At 36.6% G+C, this 11533-nt stretch overlaps 1 long non-coding RNA gene across 1 annotated transcript in view; it reads left to right on the top strand.

The window, feature by feature from the left end:
• Positions 1–10558, top strand: part of LOC132012815 (uncharacterized) — a 91144-nt gene extending 80586 nt beyond the window's left edge. The window contains exon 3 of the long non-coding RNA XR_009402772.1: positions 10378–10558. This is a non-coding gene — a long non-coding RNA (uncharacterized LOC132012815). The remainder of the gene's footprint in view (positions 1–10377) is intronic.
• Positions 10559–11533: the final 975 nt, after the last annotated feature.

The raw sequence follows: 11533 nt of genomic DNA, 5'->3' as shown, positions 1-11533 counted from the left end.
TTTATTTGACACAGAGATAGAGAGATCACAAGTAGGCAGAGAGGCAGGCAGAGGGAGAAGGGGAAGCAGGCTCCCTGCTGAGCAGAGAGCCCAATGCAGGGCTCGATCCCAGGACCCTGAGACCATGACCTGAGCCAAAGGCAGAGGCTTAACCCACTGAGCCACCCAGGTGCCCCAAAATGTTTTTTTTTTTTTTTAATTTTTAAGTTAGAATTATAAAATGGAAGTAAATTTATAAGGTTACATAGAAGGATAATAAATATAATAAATAAGATTATGTAATTAGTTTTATTTTCCTTCTCAAATATAATGCCATCATGTTAACATTACACATATTATAAGAAATAGTTGGGCGCCTGGGTGGCTCAGTGGTGTAAGCCGCTGCCTTCAGCTCAGGTCATGATCTCAGGTCCTGGGATCGAGTCCCGCATCGGGCTCTCTGCTCAGCAGGGAGCCTGCTTCCTCCTCTCTCTCTCTGCCTGCCTCTCCATCTACTCGTGATTTCTCTCTGTCAAATAAATAAATAAAATCTTTAAAAAAAAAAAAAAAAGAAATAGTTATATATCACAGTCCTTATCTATAAAAATAGAATTATTAGTGTTGGAGGCTACAGCATGGTTGGAGTCGAGGACCAAACCAGGCCCTGACTTGTGTCTCCTTCAAAGTCCAGACACCTTGACAAGGTTAAGAACAGGAAAGTTGAGTAACAATGAGAAAAGGGTCTGTGCTATGTGTCGCGCGCTGGCCCACGTGACTTCCCACGCGCTGTCCCTACAGAAGGGAACAATGGGGTCAGGGTCATGAATTCTTAGTCGGTCCTTGTTGTTCCTGTACCTCCCATAATCCACTCCCTGGTTGATTGTCTTGGCTTTAGCCTAGACTACCTGGCATCACGAGGTTTGCTTGTAGTTAATGTAAACTTGTTATAGGAACTTGCGGTCATCTGACTAGGTACTGCTGTAATGCTCCTCCTATTCTGGTCTGCCTTATAAATGCTTGTAAGATGTGGAATAAAATCGGCCCTGTTGGACATCCTCCTCAGTGTCCCTCCTGCCCCATCTCTTTGTCTCTTAATTTCTTTTCACCATCCTCTTACCGTCATGTTTCCTGGCCCATTTGTCGCGCTGGCCGTGACATATTAGTGATTGCTTCTTCATGGTTTCCTTATTTGTACCTGCTCTAAAAGATATAAACATAAACATGTATTACTATGACTCTCTGATAATAAAAAATGAACCAATTTGTGGTTTCTATAAAATGATAAGTAAAAGAAAATTAAATTAGAAGACTAGATTATGTTGCCTTTCCTCTTTTGTATAACTCTTTTTGTCTTTTTTTTCTTTCTATGGAATCAACATAAATTTGAAACTCCAAAAATTTGTCTTTTTTCCCTTATATGAGGAAAATTAATGAGAAAATAATGATCATTTATTATTATTATTATTATTATTTTAAATGCAAGAGCTACTCAGAGAATTGTCAAGGATATGTTTGGCTTCTGTGAAAATGTCAGGGAATTTAAAGAGTGGTGTTGCTGACATATATTCACCAAAGGGGCTTTAAAACTAGCTAGTTTTAATTTGCAACAATGTGGATGGAACTTGAGGGTATTATGCTGAGTGAAATAAGCCAATCAGAGAAAGACAATTAATCACATGATCTCTGTGATACGAGGAAGTTGAGAGGCAGTGTGGGGGATTGTAGAGGTAGGGAAGGAAAAAATGAAACAAGATGGGATTGGGAGGGAGACAAACCATAGGAGACTCTTAATCTCAGGAAACACATGGAGGGTTGCTGGGGGGTGGGAAGTTAGGGGTAGGGTGGCTGGGTTATGGACATTGGGGTGGGTATGTGCAATGGTGAATATGTGAAATGTGTAAGCCTGATGATTCACAGACCTGTACTCCTGGGGCAAATAATACATTATATGTTAATAATAATAATAATAATAATAATAAAAGCTCTGCTAATTAAAATAAAAATGAGACCATTATTCCATAGAAGAATTACTTTAAGCGAACTCACAGAGTTTGGGATATACACCAAAATGCCAACTTCTTATTTTTCAGTAAGAAATACTGCCACCAATTACTGGAATAATGAGATTAGTTTGACTTATTTTTTCTCTGAGTGGACATTCCTGGGACGTCAGGTTAAACCAGAAGGTTGATTGTTAGTTTAAAAATCAAACAAATAAAAAAACTATAGAATGCAGTACTTGTCTTTTTCTGGGACTATAAATGCAATTATACTGAAATGTACTGATGTATCAATGTTCACAAGAATATGTCTTGCAAATGAGACTGCAGTTCTTGAATATGGTTGTACTGTATTATGTTCTTCCTGAAGAATTGTTTGGTTCTACCAATACCGGTTTCGAAAATTTTACTATTCTATGGCTCCATAGTTAATCAAACACAATTCTAAATACTATGTTACTTCTATTAGTTTATTATCACCTTTACTGAAATTTTATCTGAACTTAAAAAATATTCAATGCAAGTTTGCATACCTTGTTTTTTGTTTGTTCAATTGATGTCCTATCTTGTACTGGAAAAAATTAAATTAAAAAATATTGGCATAGGTTTTTGCATATTTATATTGTGGTTTAACATTCAGAGTTACTTTTTTTTTTTCCATTATTGCCAAGCTCCTGGAGAGGGTATGCTTACCAAATAATTTTTTACCACCAAAAATGAAGTACCAACAAAAAAGTAAGGATTTTTAAAAAATGTTATAACCTTAGAACATTGTACAAAATAGTTATTTTTAGTGAACATCATGGTTCAAAATCTCCTGGAAAGTTACTCCTTTTTAGTTTAATTGTTTTATTTAGTAGAATAAAAACTATAGAGCTTCCATCATTTGCATGTGGATCTGGGAATTTGTATTCTTCAAGCTTCTTTCATATGCATCCAATTATATGTTTGTTTGGTTTTTTAACACCACCTCACAGCATGATGTCCCAGTGCTCTGTATGTGGTCCCCCAGAATCAGAATTAGCCTTCTTATTTACCAAATCAAAATTCCTACTGAAGTTGAAGGATATAGTACCTACTCACATGCTATAACTAAAGATCTTTAGCATGTGAGAGCCACGACCCTATTATACAATCATCATAGGAACGGTGTATAGAGGACTTCCAAAAATTAGGATCACTATAAAATAATTTATTTATTTACTTTAAAGATTTTATTTATTTATAAATAAATATTTATATAAATATTTATCTCTAACAGACAGAGATCCCAAGTAGGCAGAGAGGCAGGTAGAGAGAGAGGAGGAAGCAGGCTCCCTGCTGAGCAGAGAGCCCGATGCGGAGCTTGATCCCAGGACCCCAGCACCATGACCTGAGCTGAAGGCAGAGGCTTTAACCCACTGAACCACACCGGCACTCCAGTACAAAATAATTTAAAAGCAAGTCACATACATGACAGGAAAGTGAGGAATATTCACTGTCATACCAGGTCTTTTCAATCGAATATCACTTTATTTCCCTGCCTAATATGAGGTAACTGGTATACGCTATCTTATCTTGTTTTCTAGCTGCTTTGGAAGCACTTAGCTATCTGCAGTGACACACATGAGCTTCTATTTCCTTTACATAGTTCCTATAACAATAGGACATGAACATTGTGAATGATGCCATTAAGTATACTAATCAAAGCAGATAGTAACTAGAAGCAGTTAGATGTTTGAAGTATATTAGGCAATATCTTTCCAATGACCCTAAAAGGTCATGTTGTATAGTTCTTTATATAGACACTTTATAAAATTGTATAAAAATACCTTTGAATTGTCAATAATTCTTCCATATGTGTATTGTTTCTAAAACATGTGTTTCATCTTAGTAGAACCTTCACGCTCTATTTCTTCTTTCATTTTAATAGAGTCTTTGATGATCTTCAAAACCAATGTGTGCTTATTTGCCAGACATGGCCAGCAATTCCTGTACCGACCTATGAAAGATGACTGTACCGAACTTTGCTGTGAAAGAGGAGAAGGCAGGGAGGTCAGGCTCAGAGCTGAAGACCCTTTGTCCTTTGCTCCCACTTTTATAGGTCCTTCAGGATGATCACAAATCTTTATCAGCACATGATGTGACAAGGGGTGTTACTGGAACTAGAAGATCTATTTACAGGAAAGATACAATATGCTAACCTGCGCGTCCTATGAGATCAGCTAGGCATAGCCTAAGGGACAGTGCATACATCTCTTGGATCACAGGGCTACTGTTTTGGCTAAGAAAGCTTCCGGGAAGGCGACGCCATGTGGCATTCTGCATTCCTACCCAGAGTGGTCACACAGGCCTCGGTGTTCCAAAGGCCTACGCCCTTCTCCCAAACCTTTCCTGCCCTCAGCTGCCTCCGTGTTACATTTTAGCAAGCCAGGTACTAGGGATGATTTCATGGTCTACATTAACCCAGCACTTATTTTCCTGTTCCAGCTTATAATTTCATAGTTCAATTGTAGGCAAAGATTTTCACCCTAACATAAGACAAAGAATATAAGAACATTGTTTCTGTAAATACCATTATTTAAATGAGCAATGAGAAGCATAACAAAGACTTTGTTATGCTTAAGTCATACTTCCCCAAACTTGTTATACTTAAGCCATATTATCTTCCATTTCCCCCAAATCTTCCTATATACTCCTTCCTACATGGATTAAAGAATTTACTTTGATATTTTGAGGCACTTGTAAGTCATACAAATAACTTGCTATTACAGTATTCCTTAGAACATACACAACACAACTTAATTTGTAAATACCCGTACAATAAACGGGTATTGTTTATTGTTTCTAAACAATAAAGATGGTGCCTTAGTCAGTTTGACTTGTATAACAAAATGCCATGGGACTGGATGGCTTAAACAAAACCATTTATTTCTCATAGTTATTGAGGTTGGAAGTCTGACCTTAGGACGTCAGCCTTCTCAGTATGTGCTCACATGGCCTTTGCTTGGTGCATGCAGTGGAGGGCAGGCAGGAGAGAGCGAGAGAGCGAGAGAGAGCGCATGCTCAAGTGTCTGTTCTTATAAGGACACTAATACTACTATAAGGATCTACTTTCATAATCTTATCTAATCCTAATCCTATAAGGATCTACTTTTCATTATTTTATCTTATCCCTGTCATCTTCCAAAGGCCCTGTATCCAAATACCATTTCACTGAGGTCAGGACTTTAACACATGAATTTTTGAGAGATACAAACTTCTCTATAATAGCACCCCTCAAATATATCTAAATAAATTTTCTGTTTAGACATTAGATAGTACTATTGGGCCCTAATCATTTTATAATGAATATGGTAGAGACAGGAAGAAAACTAATGAAATGTGTTGTATATATTATGCAGAATGAACAAATAGTGTCAGCATCTTATTCATCATTCTACGGGTTAGGGGGAAAAAAAAAAAGGAAAAAATATTTTAAAGAAGAAAATACCAAAGATCAGAAGTTAATTTTGTTGATAATACCTGGTCTAATACACATTCTTATCTTTTACACATTGTTATGTGCTGTTATTGCAATGATACCCCTAGACTAACTCATCTGACTTTATTCTGTAGAGAATTCTAGCCATTCTAGACAATCTGAAAACTGCATCTGTCAGAGAATCCATAAATCAATTCTTGGGAATATGTCTAAGACAAATGGAATCATAGTTGAGTCAGTGATCATGTGGTGTGGTTTGGGAATCAGGTTATCGGTGATTTATTACTAGAAATATGAAGTAACAAAAACCTAAGGCAATATGGCACTGACTTTGGGGTAAGATGGTAAGGAGAAACTGGATGACCTTGAGGAGACTTTAAAAAGGCAAGGAGGACCATGAGGAGACAAAGCAACACATTGTTCATGGAAAATATAGGAGACATTTGATGTGTATTGACAGACAGTTTGTAACCACTGACTTTTTCAGCAACATAAGGAATAGGAAGAGCAGGTAAAGAGTTCATGGATTGTTTGGGGAAATTCCCACACAGAATGTACAAAGTGCCAACGGTCTTCTTCTAACTTCCTGTGATAAAATAGGAGAAACAAGACAAGCACTAAGGAAGAAATACTCAGTTTTTTAGAAGAAACCAGAGGAAATAAAAAGGAGGCAAGATTTGCTAGATTTTTTAAAATTAAAGTTTTTAAGTCCTAATCCTTCTAGATATCAAGTTACTTGCAAAGTAAGAAATAAACCCAAGATAATGATAAAATTCAAGACACTTACCATATAATAGAGCATCAGGTTGAGTATCTCAAGGGCATGTACCCAAGGCACTTTGTTGACAGTTTGGAAAAAATTAAGGAAATACCCATTAAGATTATGAAAGTTCTTATGGTCATTGTCGCACAGTGTCTGACACATATTAAAGGAGAGATGGGCCTGTACTGAAGATCTTTGTGCATCTAGCTTTTGTCTAATGTAGTAACCCTCAATACCACAGGGAATCCATAGGTTCTGAAGAGAATTTTCCTCGCAGAAACATTATTTTGGCTTGAAAGACCGATTGCTCAAGACAACCCTACAGGGCTCAAGCTGTCCACAGGCAGGAAATAGGCTGAGAAAGAATTCAAACCATATCAACACACAGACCATCTTTAGGAGAAAGAAAAGGTGATTCTGAGATTGGAGCCAAGATCCCAGAAGTTGGAGCTGAAAGCAATAAAGAGCCACTCCCAAAATAAAATGGGGCCCGAATCAAGAAACTAGCATCATGTGTTCTGCTGAATTTCAGAATTGATATAGACCAATGAATGCAATGTTTCTCCTGTATTCCTCCTTTTTAAACAGTAAAGCCTGTATCTGTCCATTGTGTGTTGGGTGTGATGGGGAAAAATATTCTGTCTCTTCAGATCACAAGTTTTCTGAAAGGGGGAAAATGTACTTGAGAAACCCCCTGAAGGAGATTCATCTGCACCTGGCCCTGATTTAGAAGATGAGACCTTGAGATTTCTATCAGCCCCCCAATGAGATGCATCTTTGGGAATCTTTGGAGAGGGTGAGCATATTTTGCATGTGGAAGAATGTGAATATTTTGTGCCTGGATGGCAGACTGTAGGATATTTAAAAAGTCCCCAAATTCTCTTATATCCTTTCCATTAAAAATTAAGGATCTAATTTCCCTCCCTGTGCACCTAAGCTTGTTCAGAGACTACTTTGAATAAATCTGTTCCAGATCTAGCCCTTTAGAGGATTAGAAACCTTTCGTCTTTCACTCTGGAATCCATGTAAGAAGTCAGACGATCCTGCTGGATAGAGCATTTGGAGAGGCAATGATACGACAAGGAGATGGAAAGGGGCGGGGCCGAGCCTTCCAGACTTCCCATGATGGCGTCAGGGATGTGAATGATGTTACCTTAGACCTTTTACACTAACCCACTGTTAGTTTACATCTACTGAGTGATCCCTGTACATACTCCCTTGCAGGAGAATAGACCTGGCGAGATCTGCCCAAATCAGTCACCTACAGAAATATAGCTATGACAAAATTTATTTTCAACTACATTCGGGGTATTTTGTTATAAAATGAAAGATAGCCAAAACAAACATCAGCTACTACATTTCTTATATTACCCTTGTCTACAGCAAGCGTATTTTCCTTAAAGATTGGGGTAGGATGGACCCCCCCCAAAAGTATGTATTGACTTAATTATCAAGATTAGTAAATACATAGGAAAGGAGTTACATTTTTTCCCCACAGTTGAGCCAGATTTTAATAAAGAGCCTAAAGAACCACCCCGTCTTTTATTGTATTTTATTTTACTGTTTTCCTTTATCTGGTCTGTGTTGCATTAACTACATTTCTAAATTCACACATATAGTTCTCTCTAGGAATCTATCTGTTCCTCTCATCTGGTTGTTTAGTGTTGATTTTCATTTCTTCTGAAACTGAGAGTGTGGCTGATTTAACAACCTGCTCATATAAAAGAAACCATTATTCAATATGATGGGACCTGCTGGGAACAATTTCTTAGATCACATCACAAATGTTATCAATGGTAAAATGTGGAGACTGTGACAGATGGAACACACAATTCACCGAAAGACATTCTTGCTATTTAAAATTGCTTGTGCGCATCCCAATCTTCCTGTTACACGAGAAAGTGAAGATTTTTGCCTCTGGATCTTAAGAAAAACATATCACGTAACTCCATGCTATTGATGATTCTTTTTAAAAATCTATGTTCACACTAGACAATTGTATTCAAAATATTGAAAAAAAATGGTAGTATTGCTTATCTTATTACTCCATCTGGTTTAATTTGAACTATAATGGCAATACCTGTAGAGAACATTCTAGGAAGTAAAAATATCAGCCTGCCTTCCAGCGTTTCCCAGGGATATGTCATGTAAAGCAGATGGCCTGAAATCACTTGATATTATTTATTATCCTTATTAAAACTTGTATCAAATTTCACTAGGAATTGAATCTACTGTGCTAAAAATAATTTCTATGAAAAAATTTGTTTGATTATTAGTGAAATAAATTATTCATTGTAGTATTTTCTAACTTCTTCCATGCAGTACTTATCGATATCAAACGGGCCATTGAATTTAAGAAATCCTGATGGGAAAAAAAAAAAAAAAACTTAACTGAAAATTTAATCTTAGATTGTATCATAGCTTTTGTTATGCTAATAGCTATGGTGCATTTTCAAAAAGAGCTATAATCATTCAAGACATTTGCAACTAGAAACTTAGTTGATACACTCATTTATAGCTTTCTGGAATTATTTGAAGTAACTTACGATAATCAGACCTATAAAAAGACAGGATAAATCAGAGTTAAGAGAGTAGTAAGTTCTAGACCAAATTACAACTTACAGTGACTGAGAAACATTTGGCAGTTCTCCCTACCCCATGCCATTTGAAGCGAAATGCTCTTTAGGACAAATGTTCCTCTCGAGCAAGGGAAAAACGAAGTCAGGACGGCTGCTTTGGGGAGCTCCCTCACCTTGCCGTCAGTTTGTGCTTGGTTTTTCTTTTCTACCTCAGAACAATTTATACTATGGACACAGCAAGTTGCTGCACAGGGAGAATGTTACACTAACCTAAAAATGAGCAAAGAATTGCCCTCAAGTGGAGAGTCCCAGCAGCGTAACTGCCAGATGTCAGGCTCACTGCAGTTAAACTGTGGGAACTACTATATTTCCACAGTTGTAATTTGTGGTTCCAATACATGAGGAGTTCTTTTTCTACATTCTAAACAAGAAATCATTGGCAGGAAGCATAAAATCATGAGTGCAGATGATTTTCCTACTCTATTAGTACTCTGTTAGGATTACTTTGATAATGACTTGATAATGGAATTTTCAATATGAAAAGGAAGTTTAAAAAAATTTATCATGGAACTTTGTATTATATCTGAGTCCTTGACTTCACAGTTGGATGCTGTTTAATGTTGTTAGAAATAGCTTTTTAGCCTTTCCTGTTTAGTGTTATTTAAAATATACCTTACTTAAAGAACAATTGATTTGTAATAAAAAAAAGAGATATTTTTGAGAGATATTTTTAAATAGTATTTGCAGAATCTCTTTTACTAGAAGGAGGGTAAGCGGACAATCATCATTAATATAATTTCTGAAAATATCACAGGGATATTTGAGGGTAGTAAAATTTGATGGGATTGAGTCTGTTTATTCGATAAATAAATTCTAAAACATAAGGAAAACATTTTGTTCTCAGAGGCTTTGCATTCATTAGTTAAAAAGACAATGAATGATAACTAAATTCAAAAAGTAATATTTACTTGGAATATGCATCATCAATAATGCAATGAAAATAGTTTTAGACTCTAGAAATATAATAAAAATAGTGTATTCTGAAAGTTAGCTAAGATTTTTATCACATATTTTTCAAAAAGCTTATGGTTTTCATAATTAAATAGAATAGCTTAAATATGAAAAATGAGAGATGTGTATCTCTGGTTATTTTGATTTTACTTTTTATAGTATTTGCTTCCATGGCAGTGATAAAGGGTTGGAAAGTAATCTAACTTTGGAGGGGGTCTATAAGTAGCACACAGTATCTCCTTTCATTAAAATAAGTTGAATTTCTGTCTAAAGTTGGAAGTTTACCACAATCTAATTTATCTGTTTGCGCTATGAGACCACCTGTTTTACAATGAAAAGCTCTCGATCCACAGACTAAGCCATCCTGGATGTAATTATAGGAGAATAGATCATTCATTTATTTTGGAAAATAACATACAATGCCTCTAACTATTCTGGATAATCAAGAATGATTTTCTTCTCAAGTCTCAACAACAATAAGTAAGGCATGATTAAGCCAGGAAGCGTTAGAAGAATTATATGTAAGTAGTTTACCTACATTTTGGGGTTATTATTAAGACCACGTTGTGTCTTTTATTCCAGGAAATGAGAAAGACAGTTCACATGTGAGGCTCTGCTAAGCTGAAGACTGGTGAGAGTGTGTTGCTCTCTGCCTTCGAGATTGCCCACGAGATTGCCCAGCCAGTCTCAGCAGCAACCCAACCGCACAAGGGACCTTGCATCGCCAACTGCCACCACCGCCTCCTTCTAGGTTTTAAACTGGGATAAAGTGAGTAAAGCAGATTTTCCGTTTTATTTCACATTCCACTTTGCGCACCAGTGAATAATGATTTCATGATAATTAAATATTATACCCTAAAACATAGACTTTAATCGTTAATTTTACTAAAAAATGATGTTAACCTACAAAATAATATTTAAAATTACCTTGTTTCACTGTAAATATATGACACAAATCATTTCAGCCTTTTTAAAAAAAGGAAGCAATTAGTCACCATAAGTAATCTAATAAAAACGCTGCATAGATATTGAGAAGAAAGGAAAATATCTTTAGAATTGGTCACGCACTTACAAGACATGAAAAACAAAAGTGAGGACCAAAGGTGCAGTGGTTCTGTAAACCAGGAATGCCAGTGCCCACAGTCCAAACACTTGGACAAACACACTAATTATAGCACTGGCGAGACTGGATTCAAAGAAGACCAGACTCCTCTCTTGTCCACAAAATAGTAGGCTTCTTGGGAGTCAGCAAAATCTTACATTTTCCTTAAGAAGAAAATGAGCTGAATGGGTGGGGGTATTGATATAGATATTAGGGAAAATATATTCTTGTTACCCATCTATGAGCAAGCTTCCCTGCTTTCTGAAGTGACCAAGGAATTGGGGCTCTTAATCAAAATTCATAGAGGTATTAAGGAATAAATACTGAGCAACTCTCCTCTATCCGAGCATATAGCAATGATCAGGTAGAGACGATCTCTGCTTTCATGAAGGATACTGGCGGGGATAACTGATAGCTAATGCAATAATCAATAACAGACATAAATGAAAACTGCAGTGTCAAGTCCATGTTGCACCTGATAATGGGATGAGAGAGGCGAGGATAAAGCAGAGCATTAAATCGGGCGGCATCCTGCACACGCCTGTATTCCCCATGCATTGCACTATGAGGCTCAAAACGTGTTCCCACTGACATCTTTGCTAAATGAGAAGGACACACTTTTGTAACACATTTGGA

This window comes from Mustela nigripes, chromosome 3 (genome assembly GCF_022355385.1).
Source record: "Mustela nigripes isolate SB6536 chromosome 3, MUSNIG.SB6536, whole genome shotgun sequence".
Taxonomy (NCBI): Eukaryota; Metazoa; Chordata; class Mammalia; order Carnivora; family Mustelidae; genus Mustela; species Mustela nigripes.
This window is presented reverse-complemented; position numbering and strand designations above follow the sequence as displayed.